Here is a 20,547-nt window from a genome sequence, read left to right as displayed (position 1 = left end):
CAGCTGGATAACTTCTAAGTATAGTGTAAAACAAGCTCTGAGCCAAACATAAATGAGGGTGATTAGAAACGGAAGAGAAGTAGTCCTTTTACAGAAAGTAAAAAGAGAACAGTGACCCACAAAAATCCCATTATATGTCAATGGCATGGGAATTCACAGTTAGGGCTGCCACCTTTTGATATGCCCAAAGTGGGACATATTTTGTAGAAATGTGAGATTTTGCAGGAGAAAACATACCTACAGACAGTGCAAAGGACAGAACTTCCCTTCTTTCCCAAAAGAAAAGCTTTTTTGTAGTGTTTGGGTTGCTTATGCTATTTCATAAAATATTTGTGTTTCACATACAAATAGCTTTTATGCAACCATTAAAGAAAACTTAAGAAATATATTTTTTATCTTAAAATCTCAGGACATTTGCCATTATTTAGATTTTTTTTCACAGGACACAACTGCCCAATGTGGGACTGTCCCTCACCAAGAGGGACAGGTGGTAACCCTATTCACAGTTACTTCCTTATGTCTGGCATGAGTCATACACAGCATTATGGGAAAGAGTGTTAAGAGAGAACAAGATTATGCTGATACATGAAGCCTCATTGGTAGCCATGTTGTGGGAAACAGGCTAAAATTACAAATAAAGCATTTAGCGTGATTTTGAGGTGTTAAAATAGGTCAGGAAAAAAGATAGAGTGAAAGAAACATTTTTTTTAGTTCTAGGGTGTTTTCCTTTAAATAGCAATTCCAGGGGGCCTGAAAGATCATGTTTCTTGCTATTTAGAAGGCATCCTGGAATATTGTCTGGGCTCACTGATGCAGTGTTCTTGATCTTAGAGATAGCATTAAGGACCTGTTCCTTAGTGATAACAAAGGGAGTTATATTTCATAGTATTTCCTGAGTGAAGGTTGAAGGGGAGAGAGGGGTAAAGTTGGAGCTCAATTTGTCAGCCACTAGACTTGCTGTATCTTCTGGTTCAGTATAGGTGGCTCCATTTACAATAAGCTCTGCACACAACTGTGTATTGCCTTTGAGGTTGCAGACATAGCTAAAGAATGCCTTGTGGTTGCCCTTGGCTGGGAGGCCAAAAGAAAGGAATTTCCACAACCAAGCAAACTTATTTATTTTATCCTTTTGTTGACTGGGATAGTCCCACTAGCCTCTTTCCAGGGGAGACCCAAGGTGGTATTTATATTAGTAGTGGAAATTTGACCAGGCCATCAGGAAGCTTTTATTACTCTTTTGGATAGGTGCTATGGAATCTTTTACATCCACCTGAGCTACCACCAACTCAAGCAAACCGGGCTTGAGTTTAACATCTCATGTGAAGAATGACACACTGTTTGTGCAGTACCCACTTATGCAGCACTACAGAATCAGTAATTGATCTACCTGGTGTAGGAAGTCCTCTGCACCAAAGGTGAGTGTGCTACCTGTTGTGCCACTTACACTGAATCATTCAACACTTTATCTTTTCCAAAAAACCCTACCCAGGAATACATCTAGGAGCCCATTTTCAGGAGACACCCAAGGAGAAAAAACTTCAAAGTATTGCAAAACATTTTAAGAACAATAATTGTATAATCTTCAAAAATAATACAAAAAACATCTACAGTTTAAATAATTATACTAATTAGAGATAATATGAAAAGGGTGGCCACGGTGGTGCAGCGGTTAGCGTTGCTGCCTCACAGCAAGAGGTCCTCTGGTTCGATCCTTAGTTGGGGTGCCTTCTGTGCGGAGTCTGCATGTCCTCCCTGTGGTCACGTGGGTTTCCTCTGGGTGCTCCGGTTTCCTCCCACATCCCAAAGACATGCTGTAGGTGGATTGGACACTCTAAATTGGCCCTACGTGTGAGTGCGTGCATGTGTGTGACTTCCATGGAAGGTTGGGCGTCGGGCTGGAACTCAACACCGTAAAACTCCACTGCCAATCATGAGCGGACAGGTGATCAACTGTGGCGACCCCTAACCGGAAAAAGCCGAAAGAAGAAGAAGACATAATATGAAAACCTTGGTTACAGATAGATACACATTATATGCCAATGATTTAATATTTAGAGAAATGTAACCACTTTATAGAAAAAGTAAGGTAAGTTAGCATAATACAAACATGAATTGCAGTATGAAGTGAGAGAGAAATTGATAAAAGTAAGGAAATAAGTGAAGAATGGAGAGTAAGAAGGTGTAAGATATAAACAGATATTTGTTCACATTTAGGGATATAGTTTATGCAGGTGTTGAGCAAGAACAGAGCCAGCCTTTGATAGGAAGTCTTTCAGAATGGTTTTGAAAGGTGGGAGGGAGGGTATTGACCTAATGGATACAGGTAAGGAGTTTAGCAACATGGTATGAGTATAGACAATGCTCAGCAGATTTGATGGGCTTGTAGACAGGAGTTTTTGGTCACTGGATAGTAATGATTGACTGGGAACATAACTGTGTAGAATGTTATTTAGTGCTGGACAGTTAAATGGATGCTGAATAATTTTATAGGTGGTAAGAAGTTCTGTATATTTTAGTTGATGGGGTAGTTCTAACCAATTAAGGCTTTTTAGTGCTATACAGTGGTAGGTTCGGAAAGGAGTATTAGCTGCAAATTTAGCAACATTGTTCAAGTTGTGATTTTTATGACGCTTGGAAGTTAATAATAAGGAAGGGAGCGCCATAAAGAAGTGAGGGGGGGGAGATAAATAGTGGCAAGTGTAGTTTTAGTTGCATTGTTGAGAACTTTTTTGGGCTCTGTAAAGCATCCCTAATTTTTCTTATGCAATTTTGTATATGAAGTCGGTACTTTTCCGTTATCGGGGCAACACTTTTTTAACGCAATCGTTCAGCTGAAATCCAGTATCTGAACACATTTTACAGACACCTGGTAAACAGACGTGTGAAGGTACTGAATTTCAGCTGAATGATCGCATTGAAAATATTGCCCCGATAAGTAACAAACAGAAATGGAAAATTAATGAATGCAGCAATTGTGTACAACATTATCCCTATATAGCGTCTTATCGTGCATCTCTGGCATGTAGTCCACAAGTTATGACTTGATTGGCTTAGAGACACAACATCTCCGTTGCAGGCCTCTGTTACTCCCTTCCCCATTCATTTCGCTGGCTTTTTTATTGAAGAACTATAAAAATCTAAACATTTACTTACTTTTTCCAAAATGTTTACAGTTCTAACTCCACAAAAGTATTGCTGTGTGAGACATTACCTGGTCATAGTAGCCACAACTCTCTAGTACATGAAAACATAAATGACAAAATATACTCTCTGAAGTAAAAGATGTCTGTAACTGAAATTATTATTAGTAAGTATTAAGTGTAATTCACTTTTTCTACAAAACTCACCAGTTTTAGGTAGTAGGGATTCAGAGGGCAGAGCTAACATTTGAGTCAGTCAGAGACAATTGACAGTTATACGATGCCACCAACAGACCGCGTCGCTACGGTATTACTAAATATAATGCAAGTAATTTGAAATGACTTTTTAAATCTTTGTACATTTTGTCTGCCATCGACAATTACACGCAATTTAAATGAGGGTGGAGATTTTCATTTAAAAAAGGTGAGTCAGTACCTCTAAAGATTTGCAGATTCCTGTTTTTTTTTCCATCTCTGAAACTCACAAGTCTTGCATGGGGCTGATGTTTCCACCAAGATAAGACCAGAAGATAGTCCTCTGCAGTTGTTACACTGAGTCACCCGGGGTATTCCCAAACATTTATTTATTTTTGCAAAATGTTTATAGTTATTAACTCCACCAAACTATTGTTGTGTGAGACATGACATGGTCATAGCAGCCGGAACTCTGTAGTATGTGAATACCTGAATTAGAAAAACGTGATTGTTTTGTGCCATTTGAGTGCCTTTGCAAGTGTTGCCCCGATGGAAAAGTACCTGTAGGTTTAATGTAAGGTTATTGTCTCTAATAATTTGCTATGAAAAGTGACATCACTGCTTATATTATCAAGAGAAAAGACTTTAAATTTTGTTTTTTAATAAGAAGGATTTGGGGGGAAAATTAGTAGTTTTTTTCTTTAGGGCTGAGCATGCGCTGTGAGTTACAAAGCCATAACTCCGTGGCTGTTAAAGCTTTCTGAGAATTTTTTGGAGATGTGACATCTTGTTAGATGCGCAAATGAGCGTGGAGTCATCTGAGTATTGTATTAGGGAGGCCTGATGTGTGGAGGATGTTGATGAGAATGTTGATGTTGAAGAGGAGGGGACCAAGGACAGAACCTTGTGGTACACCAGTGGTGACTGGAAGGTATGGAGAGAGAGAGGTGGAGTGCCATTTTACTGACAGATACGTATTGGATAGATAGCTTTTGAACCTTAGAAAGGTTGTCTGAGAGAGGCCTAATGATTACATTTGAAGTAGAAGTTTGCTGTGACAAACTGTGTCAAAGGCTTTAGACAGGTCTAGAAATAAGGAGGAGACTAGTTTGCCATTGTCTCTAGCTTTGTTGACAAGATCCCTCTCTAGGTTAGAAGGGCAGTGCTAGTACTATGGGAAGGATGGAAGCCATGTTGTATAGGGGATAGGATTACTCTTGCAGGAGATATTTTAGCAATTTTTTCATACATTTTTCAAGTATATTGAAGAGGGGGGATAAGATTTCTTTACGTCTAAAGTTGGTAATGTCTGGTGAATTGCCTCCTTTGTGCAGAGAGATGCGTTACTTTTTTCCAGAGACAGGAAGTGTGAGATTCCTGGATTGACCTATTTATAAGGATTGAGACAGAAATAGCAGTACAGTCAGCTGCTATTTTAAGGTACTGACTTGGAAGGTTATCAGCTGTAGTAGAGCATGGTTTGAGCAGTTTTTAGAGGATATGGCACAGGTTTGAAGGTGAAAGTGGATGTGTTTATCCGTGGCTGTTGGGGAGGGTTAGGATTAGATACTGGAGAATTCTTGGTTAGAGATGCTGTACTATCTATGAAATAAGAATTGATTTGTATTGTGGGTTTGAGTGATGAGTTATTGGGGAGAGGTTAGGGTTGAATGTTTTTGGCCAGGATGCAAGGTTTCTTTCATGACTGTTCTTTTGAAAGTTATTATAGTATAGTTTTTTTGTCTTCACTTATTTGTTTTTTAGTATACTTGCAAAGCATTCTGGAGTTTTCAAGATATTGAAGTGTTTTATATTTTTGCCGTTCTTTCCATGCTTTTTCTCTATTTTTCATTAGCATTCTACTCTTTTTGGATAGCCAAATTAAATTATTCGTATTCATCCTCTTCCTTCTAGGAGGTGCAAGACTATTTAGAAAAGTTGTATTGAATTCAATTACAGCATTGTCTAATGGGAGGATTTTTAGGAAGTTCCAGTTAATGGATAAGGTAGTAATGAACATATCTGCGTTAAACTGGAAATGTATGTTGTTTGCCGTTTAAGTGAATGTGTGCGATGTCTGGTTGTATAGATTAGGAGATGATCACTGAGAGAGTCTGACATTGTACCCGTGTTGTTTTATTTGCTAGGCTCTGATACTAAATCCCAGACTAATAGGGAATGTGATGTCTTGCTATAATGTCTAGGGCTATTAATTAGTTGTGTGAAAGCATAGAAGTTCGTGCTAGATGTACGGTAGTTCGAGTTAATGTACAAACCAGTTGATATTCACACCACCTGGTAGTATTTTGTCTTGTGGACTTGTTACGGATATCCAATGTAGGATATCTTTCAGTATAGCTGTATTGTTGACAGGAGGGATGTAAAGGGCAGTAACACATACGTGTTTGTAATTGTTGTTTATTTTCAGGAAAGTAATAAGAAGCCCTGCTGAATTGAATTTTGCTATCAGTTTGTTGTAAGGGGAAATGCGGTAGTTATTGGGGAAACATTAAAGCAATACCACGACCTTTCCTCTTTATACAGTCATTACAGATGATGATTTAAGCCACATTTCAGTTACAGTGAAAATATCGGGCTTATACTGGGTAATTCAGGCATGCAGTTCAGTATTTTTATTTTTTATGCTTCTAACACTTGTGAGGCTGGCCGAGGTGGTGCAGCGGTTAGCATTGCTGCCTCACAGCAAGAGGTTCTCAGGTTCGAATCTCGGCTGGGGTGCCTTCTGTGCAGAGTCTGCATGTTCTCCCTGTGGTCACATGGGTTTCCTCCAGGTGCTCCGGTTTCCTCCCACACTCCAAAGACATGCTGTAGGTGGACTGGACACTCTAAATTGGCCCTAGGCATGAGTGTGTGTATGTGCCTTCTGTGGAAGGTTGGGCACTGGGCTGGCAACTCAACACCGTAAAACTCCACTGCCAGTCATGAGCGGACAGGTGATCTGCTTTGGCGACCCCTACCCAGGAAAAGCCGAAAGAAGAAGAAGAATGCTTCTAACACTTGTGGCAGGAAAGGTTAGATTACTGGAGTTGGGAGTTGACAGTTTTGGGGTTAGATTAGTGTGTGGAGGAGAATTGTCTTGATTTTTGTTGTTATAGGGGGCCCAGGATTAGGGTGAATGTTTCCTCCTAGTCGGATTTTAGTATATTGGGGAATTATTGATGCTTGTTTTTTGAGAGTGTTTTTCCACTTAATTTTGGTTTGGTTTGAGTTGAAATGGATGTAATCATTCTATATTTTGAGGTAAAGTTTAGAGCATCATTAAAGAGGTTTAGAGCGATGTATGAAGAGTGTAGGGAGGAAGTATGAATAGGTGGTTGGAACAGAGTTGGAGAGATGTTGAGAGCTGTTATAGAGTCAAGGTAGAATGCAAATGGTCCAGTAGGATGAGCTGAGGAGTAGCATGATTAAGTAAAGGGATGTGTATGTTATTGCTGGCAGGTAGTGGAGATGTAGGGATCAGGAAGGAAACAAGAAGATGTTCTTCATATTTCACTGTTGCAGTCATCATACTTGGGTTATCCTGCCAGGGGTAGCCCTCAGTCGGCCCGAATACCTGAGGCTTAGTATTTCTGCATCGGTTGCTGTTGCTGCAGGACTGACGTCGGATTGTCAGTGATATAAAATCAGGCAGCCAATGATATTAGATCAGTCTTTCTTGCCGAGGAGCCCAAAGCAGAAGCAGTTCGCACAAGTGCCAGTCGGCCGCTACCTGGGTTTTCGTTTCTGAATTGAAGTTGAAGTCTTCTAAAGCTAAGTACCCTGTTTGGTTTCCTTTTGTCTTGCTCTAACCAATGTCAGACAAAGTTAACAATTATCTCGCCTGTGAAAAGCAAATACCACACTGAGACTTCCATTTTTACTGCATCACCTGTTTAAGCCCAGACCACTACGTCCCTTGCTGTTGCTTTTGTGCTTTGTTCAATGCCCGAACTATACGTCGTCAGGCCCTTATTGTAGCTACATATTTTCGCTGTCAGTCCTCGATCTTCGATATGGCTTTGGTAAGCCATCCGACTACTGATCTTCTGAAAAAACGTAAGGATAAAGACAGAGACAGGTCCAAAACCGCCGATGACTCTTCCGCTAAGCTAGTCATAAGTTCTCCGGTCCTCAGTGAGGTGCTTTCGCAGCCCCTGATGCCTGCTTCTGTGGATTCGCAGGCCACTACCTAGACCCTTTCGGAGTCCGGTATGCCACAAGATTCTTCTTCGACTAAGGATCCTGTGGATGTCTCTACCTTGGATGGGTCCAGTTCTTTCTAAAACTACCGAGTTTCTAAGGCCCAGGGTACGAACTCTGTCTTAAAAAACGATGACCCAAGCTCAGGCACCTGCTTCCATGCCTCAATCTCAAATGCTTAAAATGGCGGAAGACCTTATTATGGTTATTAGGGGAAGCCAAGCTTCCCCTTCCAAAAGAAAGAGACTTGTCATCAGTGGTTTTATCTGAACAGGAGTCCGATGACTCTGATGCTTCTGAATGTGAAGACATGTAACCACTCTCTCTGCTTATGAGGATTCTGATGCAGAGGAATCCATTCCTTCTGCCTCTCCACCTGAGGACTTTTCATTTGATGAAACCCTACATACCTTAAGGGAGACTTGGGGAATTCTTAGATTTACCACAGCACAGACCTTTAGCCATTCCTCCTGTCCTGGATGCTGTGGATGATGTTTTTATGGAATCCAGTCTGACTTCTGACACCCTTCCTCCTGCTCCCAGGAAACCTGACAGGTACTGCATAGTCCCTGACTCTCTCAAATTCCTTTTCAAAAATCCTACTGCTGACCCAGAGGTCATCTCCCAAGGACCTAAAGGAATTAAAGCAACCTCAGCTAAAAATCCCACCCCTCAGACAGGAATTCCCGAGCTTTAGACAGATGGGGTAAAAAAGTATCCACCTCTGCAACTCTTGCTATTAGAGCACTAAATTGTCAGTTCCACATGCTGAAATATCAGCAGAGTACCATGGAACTACTCAAACAAAAATATCTTCCTTTCCTGTTTGTGCAGAAAATAAAGAATTACAAGAGCTTATGCATTCTGCAAGCCAAGTTAATAAGCACACCTTGCAATGTGGCTATGACGCCCTAGAAGCATCTTGTAGGGAAGCAGTCACTGGTTCTGTCCTTAGAAGGCATGCTTGGCTTAAGGAACAGACCTTGCCAGACCATGTCAAATCAAAATTATTGGATGCTCCATTCAGCAAAGACAGTTTGTTTGGCACCAAGGCAGAAGAGGTCTTAAAAAAGATGGAAGAAAAAGCTAAATCTATGCAGACAGTTAAAGACTTTTTACAGGTCCAGCCTTTGAGGTTCAGTAGGCATTGCCCTTCCAAGCACTGGTCCTTTCTGGCCCCCTCCAGGCCAGCTAAGCTCAGACCCAGGGGAAAGAGAACCCCCAGACAGCAGTCCCAGGGAGTGCAGTGATCTAAGCAATGGAGTTCTTCCTCTTCAAAAACAGGCAGTGTTAAGCCACCCCCTTATGGTAAGAACTCACAATGACTTCACCCCTCACCTCTGCCCACCTGCTTGTGCCCCTAGGAGGAAAACTCTCCTTCCATGCAAACAACTGGCCCTCTATTACCAACGACCAATGGGTCCTCAACATAGTGTCCCAGGTATACAAATTTTATTTCCACGCTCTGCCAACCCCAAAAGTGTTCCCAGATCTTCCTCCAAACCAGTGGGCAGAGGCCAGAAAGCAAGTCCATTCCCTGCTGTCCATGAGGGAAATTCAGCATGTTCCTGCAGACCTGATAGGCCAAGGTTTCTATTCCAGGCTTTTCCTGGTACCAGAAAAGAGAGCACCAGGCTTTCAATTCTAGATCTAGCCATTCTAAACACCTTTCCTGTGATACCAAAATTCAAAATGCTCACCCTCCAGCAGCTTCAGCAGCTTTACATATCCCAATCAGGGAATCTTGCAGGAAATATCTGCAGTTCAGGGCAGGATCTTTGCACTTTCAGTTCTCTGCGCTTCCCTTTGGCTTATCCACTGCTCCCAGAGTTTTCACAAAATGCCTGGCTCCAGCCATTGCTTTTTGCAGACAAAGAAGTATTCAAATTTACCCTTACTTAGATGGTTGCCTGATTCAGGCAGACAGTCAGGAAAAGCTGTTATAGTACATGACCTTTGTAAAGGACCTACTGACCTCCCTGGGGTATACTATCAACGAAAAGAAATCAAAACTAGTCCCCAGAAAAAAAATTGTATTCCTGGGAGCAAGCCTGGACACAGCATCCCAGATAGCATTCCTTACTCCAGAAAAAACAAGCCTGACAGGTTACTTCTCTCAACTAGCCACCAGAACCCAGTTATCCGCAAGGAAAATCCTGCAAGCTCTAGGGTTCATGGCCTCCTGCATTCTACTCATTCCATATGCCAGACTGCATATGAGGAAACTGCAGTGGTACCTGAAAAGCCTTTGGTGTCAACACTGTCAAGACCTGGAAACTGTCATACCAATGATACCCTGTCTAAGGAAAGATTTTCTTTGGTGGGCAGCAGCATGCAATCACAACAAGGGACTTCTCTTCTCACAACCCCATGCCACCCAGACCCTCACCACAGATGCATCAGACTATGCCTGGTGTGCACACCTGGTTGGCAGGTGAATTTAGGGCCATTGGAGCCCAAATCAAATACAATGGCACATCAACCAAAAAGAGCTGCTAGCTGTTCAGCACGCCCTGACAGCTTTCAGAATCCTACTCTCCCTAGGGCCTCTACTGATCAAAACAGACAACACCACAGTGATGTGGTATATCAACCAGCAGGGAGGGACTCACTCTTATTCTCTCTGCAGGCTTGCCATGACCCTTTAGCACACGGCCTCAGCCTTGCAAATTCACCTGCTAGCACAATTCCTGCCAGGCTCCCTAAACTCTCTGGCAGACAACTTGAGCAGAAACCTGCTAGACCCACACGAGTGGCAGCTAGACCACAGAACCTTCACCCTTGTTACCCAGAAATGGGACACTCCATGGATGGACCTCTTTGCCTCCCACTCCGATCATAAGCTTAACAAATTCTGCACTAGGGATCCTTACAGCAAGGCCTGGAAAGTGGATGCTCTATCCTTCCAATGGGTAAACCTCTTGGTCTATGCATTTCCCCCTCTACCACTCATTTCAAGGGTACTGCTCAAAATAAGGGAGGAAAAATTGCCCCAGACTGGCCATGCCAGCACTGGTACCCACTGCTGTGCAGTCTGTCACCCCTGCCACCATGATCCCACACTCCTGGCTTAGAAGGATGGAGAATTCATGCATCCCCAATTGCAGATCCTCAACCTGGCAGCCTGGCTTATTCCCTGACCTCTCCTCAAGCTGCCAGCCTAAGCAAACAAGTCCTAGATGTTATACGTGAGGCCAGATACCCCAGCACTAGAAAATCCTATGCTGACAAGTGGAAAAGGTTTTGCACCTGGATCCGAGGGAGCCGAAACAGCACAGCCCTCCCTACCTCTCATCCTGGATTACCTAGTAGACCTACTGCACAAGGGTTTATCCTTCTCTTCTATTAAAATTCTTGCCTCTGCCATGTCTGCTCATTACAGCATACAGCCACCTCTCTTCTCACACTCTGTCATTAAACAGTTCCTAAGAGGGGCTAACAACTTAAAGCCATCCAGGAGTGCTCCTACCCCAGCTTGAGACCTTAACTTTGTGTTGGAAAAGCTCTCCCTACCCCCCTTTGAACCTGCAGCTTCAGCAGAGTTAAAATTCCTCTCTTGGAAAACAGCCTTGCTTCTGACCATTCACTTCAGCTAGAAGAGTTTCAGAGCTATGCTGGCAAGGTCTCCCTCAGGACTAACCATTCCTTCATGCCCAGTGTGCCTCTAAACCAAATCCATTCATGTGCCCACCTTTTTCCCCTAATCCACAAAACAAAGGGGTAAAGGATTCTGCACTCTAGATGTGCACAGGAAGCTCAGATTCTATCTGAATAGGACTAAATCTTTTAGAAAAACTGACCAATTGCTAGTCAGCTTCGCAGCAGGGGCAGAGGGCAAGGCCATATACAAACAAACAATATCCAAATGGATAGCACACTGCATCTATTTCTGCTACAAACAGCACCGAAAACCACCCCCAAAGGGGGTCAGGATGCATTCTACCAGGGCAACCTCCATCTCTGCAGCTTTTTTCAGAGGGGTCCCCACCAGGGACATCCTGGAGGCTGCAAAATGGACTTCTGTTCATACCTTCCCTAAGCATTACCACCTGCCTATCCTCTTCAAATCCAGGTCAGGCTTTGCCATTGCAGTCTTGCAGGGCATCCTGGCCAGCCCACAGTCTTCTTGACTGCCTCCACCCTTTTCTTCAGCTTTGGGAATCAACCCAAGTGTGATGACTACAACAGTGAAACATGAAGAACATAGTACAGTTGTGTACACTTAACATAAATGTAGATGTTCGAGTGTATTCACTGTTGTAGTCCTGCCCCCCCATTCCCCTTGTCTCTATCTCTTCCTCTCTCCTTACAGGGAATTTTTGGTATTTGCTTTCTACTGTTGGTGTTCCTCCACCATAACATAGCTCCCTATTTGGGGCTCCTGACAGTTTGGGAAAGAAAAACTGATGTAATGGCATTGGCTGCCTGATTTTTATACCACTGACAACCTGATATCAGTCCTGGAGCAACAGCAACCGACACAGAAATACTAAGCCTCTGGTATTCGGGGCGAGTGAGGGCTACCCCTGGCAGGATAACCCAAGTGTGATGACTGCAACAGTGAATACACTCTAACATCTACATTTATGGTAAGTGCACACAACTGTACTTTGCAGGGCAGTAGGATATTTAATGATGGTGGAGTCTGAAAGCTGGTAGAGGGTAGGTAGGAAAGAAGTTGTTTCTATGAAGGAAAAGAGTTAGGTTGTCCTGGTATTTTTTTGGGAATGTAGGGAATAGAGGGGTTGAAAAGGCTAGAGTATGAAGATGTAGTTAAAATAGGTAGAAGTGAGGATTTTACAGTATAATTTCTCTCATTGTTCCTGGTTCGTTTTAACAGTTTTTTGCTTGTTTGTTTGGTGAAGTGGTAAGTAATTATCATAGATAACAATTGATGTATGTAGATAACACAAATTATTTGGGCAATTGATGTATGTAGATAACACAAATTATTTGAGCAAAGTAAAATTCTTGCGGTTTAAGATAATGACAGTTGTAGATGTCTACTGTTAACATTAAATGCATGACAAGGTTAGTAATGGATGATCATTTTTATGTGTTGATTTAAGAGTGAGATGAACAGCACATTTAAACACACTGAGTACACTGGAGAGTTTAATTGATTAAATGAACAAAACAGATGAATTAATTCTTTGTTAATGTGACTAAAGGTGAGTTAATAGAAATAAAATACGAGCTTTTGTAATGGTCGACATTTTAAATTACTGATATTATGGAATAATAACATTAATACTGTAGTGAATTTTACTTTTAATGAATGGTTTAAGCAACTGTTGCACCTGTTTGGTCAGCCGCACATTGTAGCGCCTGATAAGAACATTACCTTAAAAGTGACAATGAATGAGTTTGAGAAAACTTTTGTCTAAGTATAGGAGGCTCCACTTGGACAATTCATGTTTTAGAGACAGTATTTCAGTAAAAAGAGTCCCAATGGGGCTACATTTATATAAATTTCCCAGTGGAGTGTAGGAAGAAATGTCTTTATATGACGATTTACTTTTTTTGTTTGATCGGATTAGCCTCGAGTGTATGGAGATTTTGTATAGGGACAATAAAAGGACATTAAAGAAGCTGGAGGGTGAAATTACCAAGTATTTACTGTTTGACAGCCTTTAGGACCAATACTCTGGTATTTTGAGAAGATTGACAGAGAATGTAACACAGTTAAGTGTAGGAAAGACAAGAAGTTGGAAAGGGACCGGGTCCAATATGAAACAAATCAGGCATACCCATTACCTGTTGGTAGGAGTAAGGGCAGAGGATGAGCAGTCAACAGTTTTGACGAGGGTCACAACAAATCAGTTAACCTTGACTTTGAACAAGGTGAAGGGTTTTTTTTTTGGATGAACTGATGGGATTACAACATTCATCGAGGATATGCAACAGGAAAATAGGTTTAATGCTCAGGATGGCATTAGTTCAGCAGTGAGGAAAAACTTCCAGAAGGAGGAAGCCCATCCAACAAAGGGTTATCAGAGACTATGGCGGTGATGAAGGGGATCATATGCCTTTCATGGATGGTATAGTGGACCAATTTAACGATTTTAATATTTTTAACTGTTGTCACTTAAAAATTATTCCCTTTGTTTGGTAATTTATTTTGCAAGGGTTTACCTTTGTTCCTGCAAGGAAATTTGACATGGTGGATGACATTCTTGAACCGAAACTGTTTGTACATAAGTTAAGTTTGGCCTGTTTTCAACGATGATGGTCACAGGGGTGAATTTAAACAGAGATTATATGGATCAATTACTTTTACACCACCACTGAATCCGGTTTTGGTATCCTTCAAAGCGTCTTATAGGAACGAGATGAGAGCTTTGAATGATGATGAGGTTATTTTAATCTATCAAAAGATGAAATGAAACTAGTCAAGGAACTTTCTTCTGACTGGTCAGTTAGGATTATGAAACCGGACAAGGGTGGAGGTGCAGTGATAATGGACTGCCATCTATATTCACAAAAAGTGTTATAATTCCTGCAAGATGGAATATTTTTCATTAATGTCAGTATGAATGAGATCAGTTGGGCATATTGGCAGATCGATTATTGGTTGGAGGATCTGGTTACTAATTCTGGTATAGACCCCACCACTTTTGAGTATCTTACAGTGGTGACGCCAATAATTCCAAATATATTTGGCATACCAAAAGTACACAAATGAGTTACCGACCGATTTCTCTGTCCTATAGTAGCAGAACAAGTGTCAAAAACTGAACTTGTAGCAAAATTTGTAGACAGTGTCTTGAAATCTTTTTTTGGTGACAAAAAATATGTTTTGAAGGACACTTGGCATTTCTTGCATTTGTTGCACCAGGTCCCTTTCAGTGATGAAGTAACATTTTTAACTGTGGATATCAAAGACCTATTCTTGGTCCTCCCCTACAATGAGGGGTTACAATGACTACGGGAAGCTTTAATTGGTGGCTCAAAATTAACCACACAAACTATTGATATGGTTGTTGAAGCTATGGACGTGGCATTGAGTAATACAGTAGAATCCCGCTGTAATGGACTTCAAGGGACCTGACAAAGTAGGCCTTTATATCCAACATCCGCTATATCCAGAGGTGGTCTTGCCATGCACAAGGATATACCTACAGGGGCTACTTGCTGTGATGCTGTACCCTAGCATGTATATTAGGTCAATGGGGGCATCCATTTATGATGTCCACAAAGAGAGGAGGAGGGTAGGGCCAGTGTGGACATGTGGACAGGGGGATGGGTACAAAATTGTCAACAAATGCTGTAATATTTTTAAATGTACAGTACTGTAATGTATTACTGATAAGGAAAGTAATCACTCAGTCAACAGAAAATCTTACACTTGTTACTTTATTCCATCTTACATTGAAATTACGTGTTAGGTGTTATCATGCTATAATATTTTTACACGTATGTACTGTAATATATTACTGATAAGTAATCAGTCAGTTTCTTCTGCACTGCATTTCTTTCTGCCATTTTAGCCACGTATGCATCTAATTTGCCACTGCAAGTCATCAAGACATCTGACTTGGCCAGGTAACTTTGCAACATTGTCAATGCCATGTTTGCTTCACATGTTGATGGTGGAGGTGCCACTGGAACCTCATCATCACTGGATTTGTCATCCCTTTGTGCAGATTCAACACCTGCAGACTTTGCCTTAACTTCTGCTACAATGTCCTGCTCAAGTCATCACAGACTCTCTCTGGACCTGCTCATCAACTACAAGAAATTCTTCCAACAACATATTGTATTCCTGGAACTATGTTTCTATCAGTCGTTCAAAAATGTTGCCACAGTCGGGGGCAGCTGTAGTGCTGTATGGCTATGGTTGATCAGTCGTGGACTGAATGTTCTTGACAAACCCCGCCTTCTTAAAACAATTGCTGAGGGTAGTAGCTGTTATTTCATTCTCCCAAACTGAACATGCCCAACGCAGACTCTGAAGTGCATCAACTGCAAAGCTGTTCAGATCGTTGTTCTGAATGGCCATGATAAGTTTTCCCAAAAATCGCTTTCTGTACAGAACTTTAAAGTTACGAGTAATTCCCATGTCACATAGCTGAAGCTGGCTGGTGCAATTAGGTGGCAGAAACTCCAGTTGTATTGCTTTAAGCTGTTGGGCAACAGCTGAGTCATGTGCGCTACAGTTATCAATGATCGTCAGTACCTTTCATTATTCTTTCTGTCCAATCCTATCAGCCACTAGCTGAACAGACTGTCAGTCATCCATGCTTTGCGGTTGCTTCTGTACTGCACTGGCACTGACTTCACACCCTTGAAATATCATGGGGTGGCAGACTTACCAATGGCTAACAGCTTTTCAGATCCATCCATATTCTCAGTAAACAATAAAGTAAGATGCTGTTTTTACTTTTCTTGCTTCCATGGCAAGTGTCTCTTTTGAAAGTCATTGTGTGGTCTGGCAGCAGCTTAAAGAACAAACCTGTTTTGTCTGCATTGAAGATGTTACATTCATCATATTGGTCTACCAGCTGTGGTAGTTTATTTTGCAGCCAGTCCTTGGACAGTCCTTGTGGTACAGACCCCAGTTCTCCACTGAGAATGCTGAAGATCACAGCTCAGCATTTCTTAAACCAATCCAACCAGCCATCACTACAGTTAAAGTCGCCGTGACCAAGTTCATGGGCAAGACTAGCCACCTTCTCTTTTAATATTGCACCAGGCACAGTCGTACTGACTGAATGAGCTTACTTTAACCGAAGCAAAAGAGCATCTTCAATGTCATCATATGTAGACGTCTGCATTTTCTTGCTACTGTTAGCAAACTGCCCAGAGGATTTGTATTTCCTAAAGTTAATCCAGATATCACTAACTGTTGACTTACTAAGACCATACCAATGTCAGCCTGTGTTTTGTTTTTATTTTCTATTAAAATGACAGTTTCACATTTTAACTCTAGAGTTATTGAATGCCTCTTTGAACTAGCTGACTTCTCTGCCATTTCACACAAAGCAGCACACAAGTGTAAATGATCCATCCATCCAACCTTAATCGCTTTTTCCCATTTTTTTTGCACATATTGGTGTTATCATTGAACATGTAATACTCACAAGTCTCATAGCTATCTTTAATCCCTATCATTACACCTACACCTGATTTGTTGTTAGAATGTGTGTTACAGTAAAAACATTTTATACCCTGACAGAACTGGTTTCCAGTCATTGATCTTTAACCATGTTCCAGAAACAATAACATCAATCTTGTGGAAATGTAGCAAATTTTCCAATAAAAAAAACTTTATTATTAATGCTCTACCATTAACAACCATCAGAGATGCATCACATGTTGCTATCTGTGAACTGTTAAATTTTCAACCTGGCAAAAATCCTGCCTAGTGTTTGTCAAATATTGCAAAGTATCTGCTGCAGAAATTGCACACCATCCTGTCTGAACACATGTGCCCAAAGCAAGGCTTGGATACTCTACACATTTAAATTTTTTAAAATGGGACATTTTTCCCATGTAGGTGTTTTTCCAAAAAATCTTCATTCACAGTGACCTGGCAATCCTTTCTATAGGTGATTTGTGAAAATTATGTCCTAACACCAGTGCAGGCTATACATTCTAGGAGGGATGTCAGTTCTCTAAAAATAGTCAGAGAATCCTTGTGGGTGACATCATTTGTACCAACATGAATAAAAACAGATCCATGCTGCCTTACATTAAGGCTTTCCAAGGCTTGTTTCACATCTTCTATTCTTGCTCCTGGCAAGCATAACACTACTAGATGTTCATTATCATCTCTGCAGATATAAGTATCAGTTCCTCTAATAACTGAATCTCCAATTACAAGAATATATTTGCTGAGCATCTCTGAAGAATCTTCAGCTTCTAATACAGTAATAACTGCTCTATCAATTGTTACTAAAGATAGATTTTCATCACCATTAGACTTATTAATCCCAGTTGTCATTGTGTATTAAATTCTCATCTAGCTGGCATTGTAAATCCACAGCTTGAGCCATGTAGTCAACATCTGTCTTTCTCTACTTTTTTCTTACAATAATGTTCTTCGATACTTCCATGTTCAATTTTGATTTCTTTTTTATCTGACCCTTGCCTTTTTTTTGTACCTTTTCCATTGGAAAGGTGATGCCTTTTTCTGTAGACTGAAGGTTTTCTGATAGATATCATCTTTCCCTTTCACCAGTGTGTTACATAACAAAGCAGAATCCTTTTTACTATGTCTTTCCTTTTCAGTCATTATTCATTTCTTTTTCTTCCTTGTTATTTGTTGTGAACTTCTTTCTTTTTTCGTTTCCCTCTAAACAAATTGGATCCTCAGATTGCTGAATACTTAACATCCAAAATTCCGTAGTCCTCAGGGGCATCATCTTGTTTCAAAGGGTTTGAATGTTCTTTGCAGGCAATAGATGCATCATTTCCTAAATGTGTTCTATTTGTTCTATGCCTAACATTATTTATTTCAGCAGTCCAGTTATTAATATAAGAAACAATTCTCCAAGTCATGTCAGTTGCACAAGTGCAATCACCATTCATTAAGTTCAGATTTACTTCTAACAATGGTAAGCAAATCATCTAACATTTGACACGAGAAACAAACATCACCAGTGTTATCAGCTGTTACCTTTAAATATGCATAGCATTTATTACACTGTGCATTAGCAAATCGTTAATTGCGTACTCATTTAAAGAATCCATATTCAGCTTTAAATTGATAAAATATTGCAAAAGAAAAGAATAATCAAAATCATTAACCACAAAATTCAGAGAGTACTTAAATCTTCTATGAAAAAAATTAAATTATACCAGCAGTATAAACTAAATAATAAAATACAATAATGTTGTTCTGACCATACAAGTTCTACCAGCCAGACAAAAGTTGCAATTTCTTTATCACTATAGCTCACAATCGCACCTCTTTTTAACAGTAAAGATAAATAAAACGTCTCTTACCAGTCAACTCAACAATAAATCACAAACCAAGACAGGATTGTTTAGATAAGCAGCAGTCATCCCATTTGGCAGAAGAAAAATGTTAAAACACTATTTATAAGGTTAACCTGGTTGGTATCTACAGACAACATATTTGAACCTGAGGTTAAGACTTTAATTAGGATGTTTCGTGAGAGGGATTACCCACTACGTTTTATAGAGGTATTGGAAGACATTGTCAAAGAAAGAAAAGATCCATATAAACCAGTATTAAAGAATGGGTTGGACATCGCCAGGTCATGAACCCAGGGCAGTGCCCCCATCATGAGTCTTACTAGTAGTGACACACAATATAGTTTGCTAGGTCCTATGTTTGCAACAATGCAAGCAAGGAGGTGAAGAGCATCCTGTCACGTAACTGAACTATGTATATTACAACGCAAGGGTTGTATGGGAAACTGAGGCAGAATCTACTGGTGGTTTACAAGAAGGGTGTTAACTTGAAAAACACCTTTGAAAAGGTTCCTTATAGAAAATGGGAGAAACACATGGCTGCAAATGGCATGTTTAAATGTGGAGCATGTAGCCAATGTAGATTCATATAGGGGGGCTTCAGCTACACTGTGGGTAATTATGCTAAAGTCATTTACCATAATGGGAAATTGTGCAATACCCCAGGTGTAGTTTATCTTAGTTTATCTGGCTCAATGCTGAACTGTCCAGCATTTTATATTGGGAAGACAGTAAAAACACAGACAAAGGATTTACCAACATGATTACACAATTAGGAAAAGGGATGCCAACAATACCCTAGCTAAACATTATAATAGCTATGCAAACTAAAAAAAAAGTGTGTTTCAAATACTGGAAAAAATTGCCCCATTTAAGAGGGGTGGTGATTGGGAAACGTACCTTGAAAGACAGGAATTGCACTGGCAGATTTTATTAAATGCAGCAAATCCCCCTGGTATCAGTGACAGTTTCCATCAACAGTTTATTATTGTACAAATGGTTTAAAGTGTGACATTATATCTATTTTTATAGTGTCTGAAAAATACCTATGTTAGATTTTCTTGTGTGTTCCTGTTTTTTTTTTTTTTTTTTTTTGTAAGCTGTCATTCATTTTTTTGTCCAGTAGGTGGTAGCATTGTTTTTAGTCTATAATTTTTTTTTTAAATGGAGACAATATGCATGTGAGGAAGCCCAGTATAATTTTAAGGATGAAAGCACTTGTACAATAAATTTCATGTTGTAAGTGTAGGGGCATCTGCAGTTTACGTATTTGAATTCAGTTTGTGTCTGCAGTTTGGTGCTGTGGTTATTTTATTAAATTACTGATATGTATATTTTGCACTTTAAAAATAATTTGTGTACATGCTAAAAAGATTCTCCTACATTGCTATGCATAGTTTCTCATCTTGTCTACAGCATAGAAGCTATCTCACCCTTCTTTTGAAAACTTTGATCATTTTATTGATATAAAATGTAACTTATTGTCCAGCCTATCCTTTCAGGATAACTTGCAGTTTGATTCTAATCATATTTTTATGACCTACATTTCATTTTTATGAAATACATTTAAGTCTGATAACTGATTAAAGACAAGCTCATCAAAGCTGTTTTTGATGCTTTTCTCATCCACTGAAACAGTATTTAATCACAAAGTGCCTTTAAGTCTTAGACTGTCACTGTCCACAGATTTTTTTTTTTTACAAGATGTGAATATCTCAGAGTTAGTTGCATATGGCCCTACACACTAAATAGGGCTGGTGCAGAGGAATTTCTCTTAAGAAAGCATGTCTTTTTTTAAAGAACTGCTTATTTAATAGAAGCCATATTGTCTGTGTTTGGGCTGAGAAGAAGCTAGCAAAAATGAGTTCAGTGTATAGACAGTAATACAGCCACATTTAACATACTGTTACATTTTTACACACCTAGAGATAGTTGTATGCAGTAGAGGTTTTATTCCCGATTATGCCCCAAATAACTTGGCTTTGACATGCAACGTGGGCCTTATTGGAGATATTCCAGAATGTGTGGGAGTGAGCCTGTTCTACCACCCAAAGACAGAGGTGTTGATGAA

At 40.3% G+C, this 20,547-nt stretch overlaps 1 protein-coding gene across 2 annotated transcripts in view; it reads left to right on the top strand.

Moving 5' to 3' along the window:
* LOC122798593 (lanosterol 14-alpha demethylase) overlaps window positions 1–20,547 on the top strand; it is a 160,509-nt gene that overhangs the window by 40,595 nt on the left and 99,367 nt on the right. The gene's annotated exons all lie outside the window — the stretch shown is intronic.

Source organism: Protopterus annectens, chromosome 3.part1, assembly GCF_019279795.1.
Source record: "Protopterus annectens isolate FY-2018-M chromosome 3.part1, PAN1.0, whole genome shotgun sequence".
In the NCBI taxonomy this organism is placed as follows: Eukaryota; Metazoa; Chordata; order Ceratodontiformes; family Protopteridae; genus Protopterus; species Protopterus annectens.
This window is presented reverse-complemented; position numbering and strand designations above follow the sequence as displayed.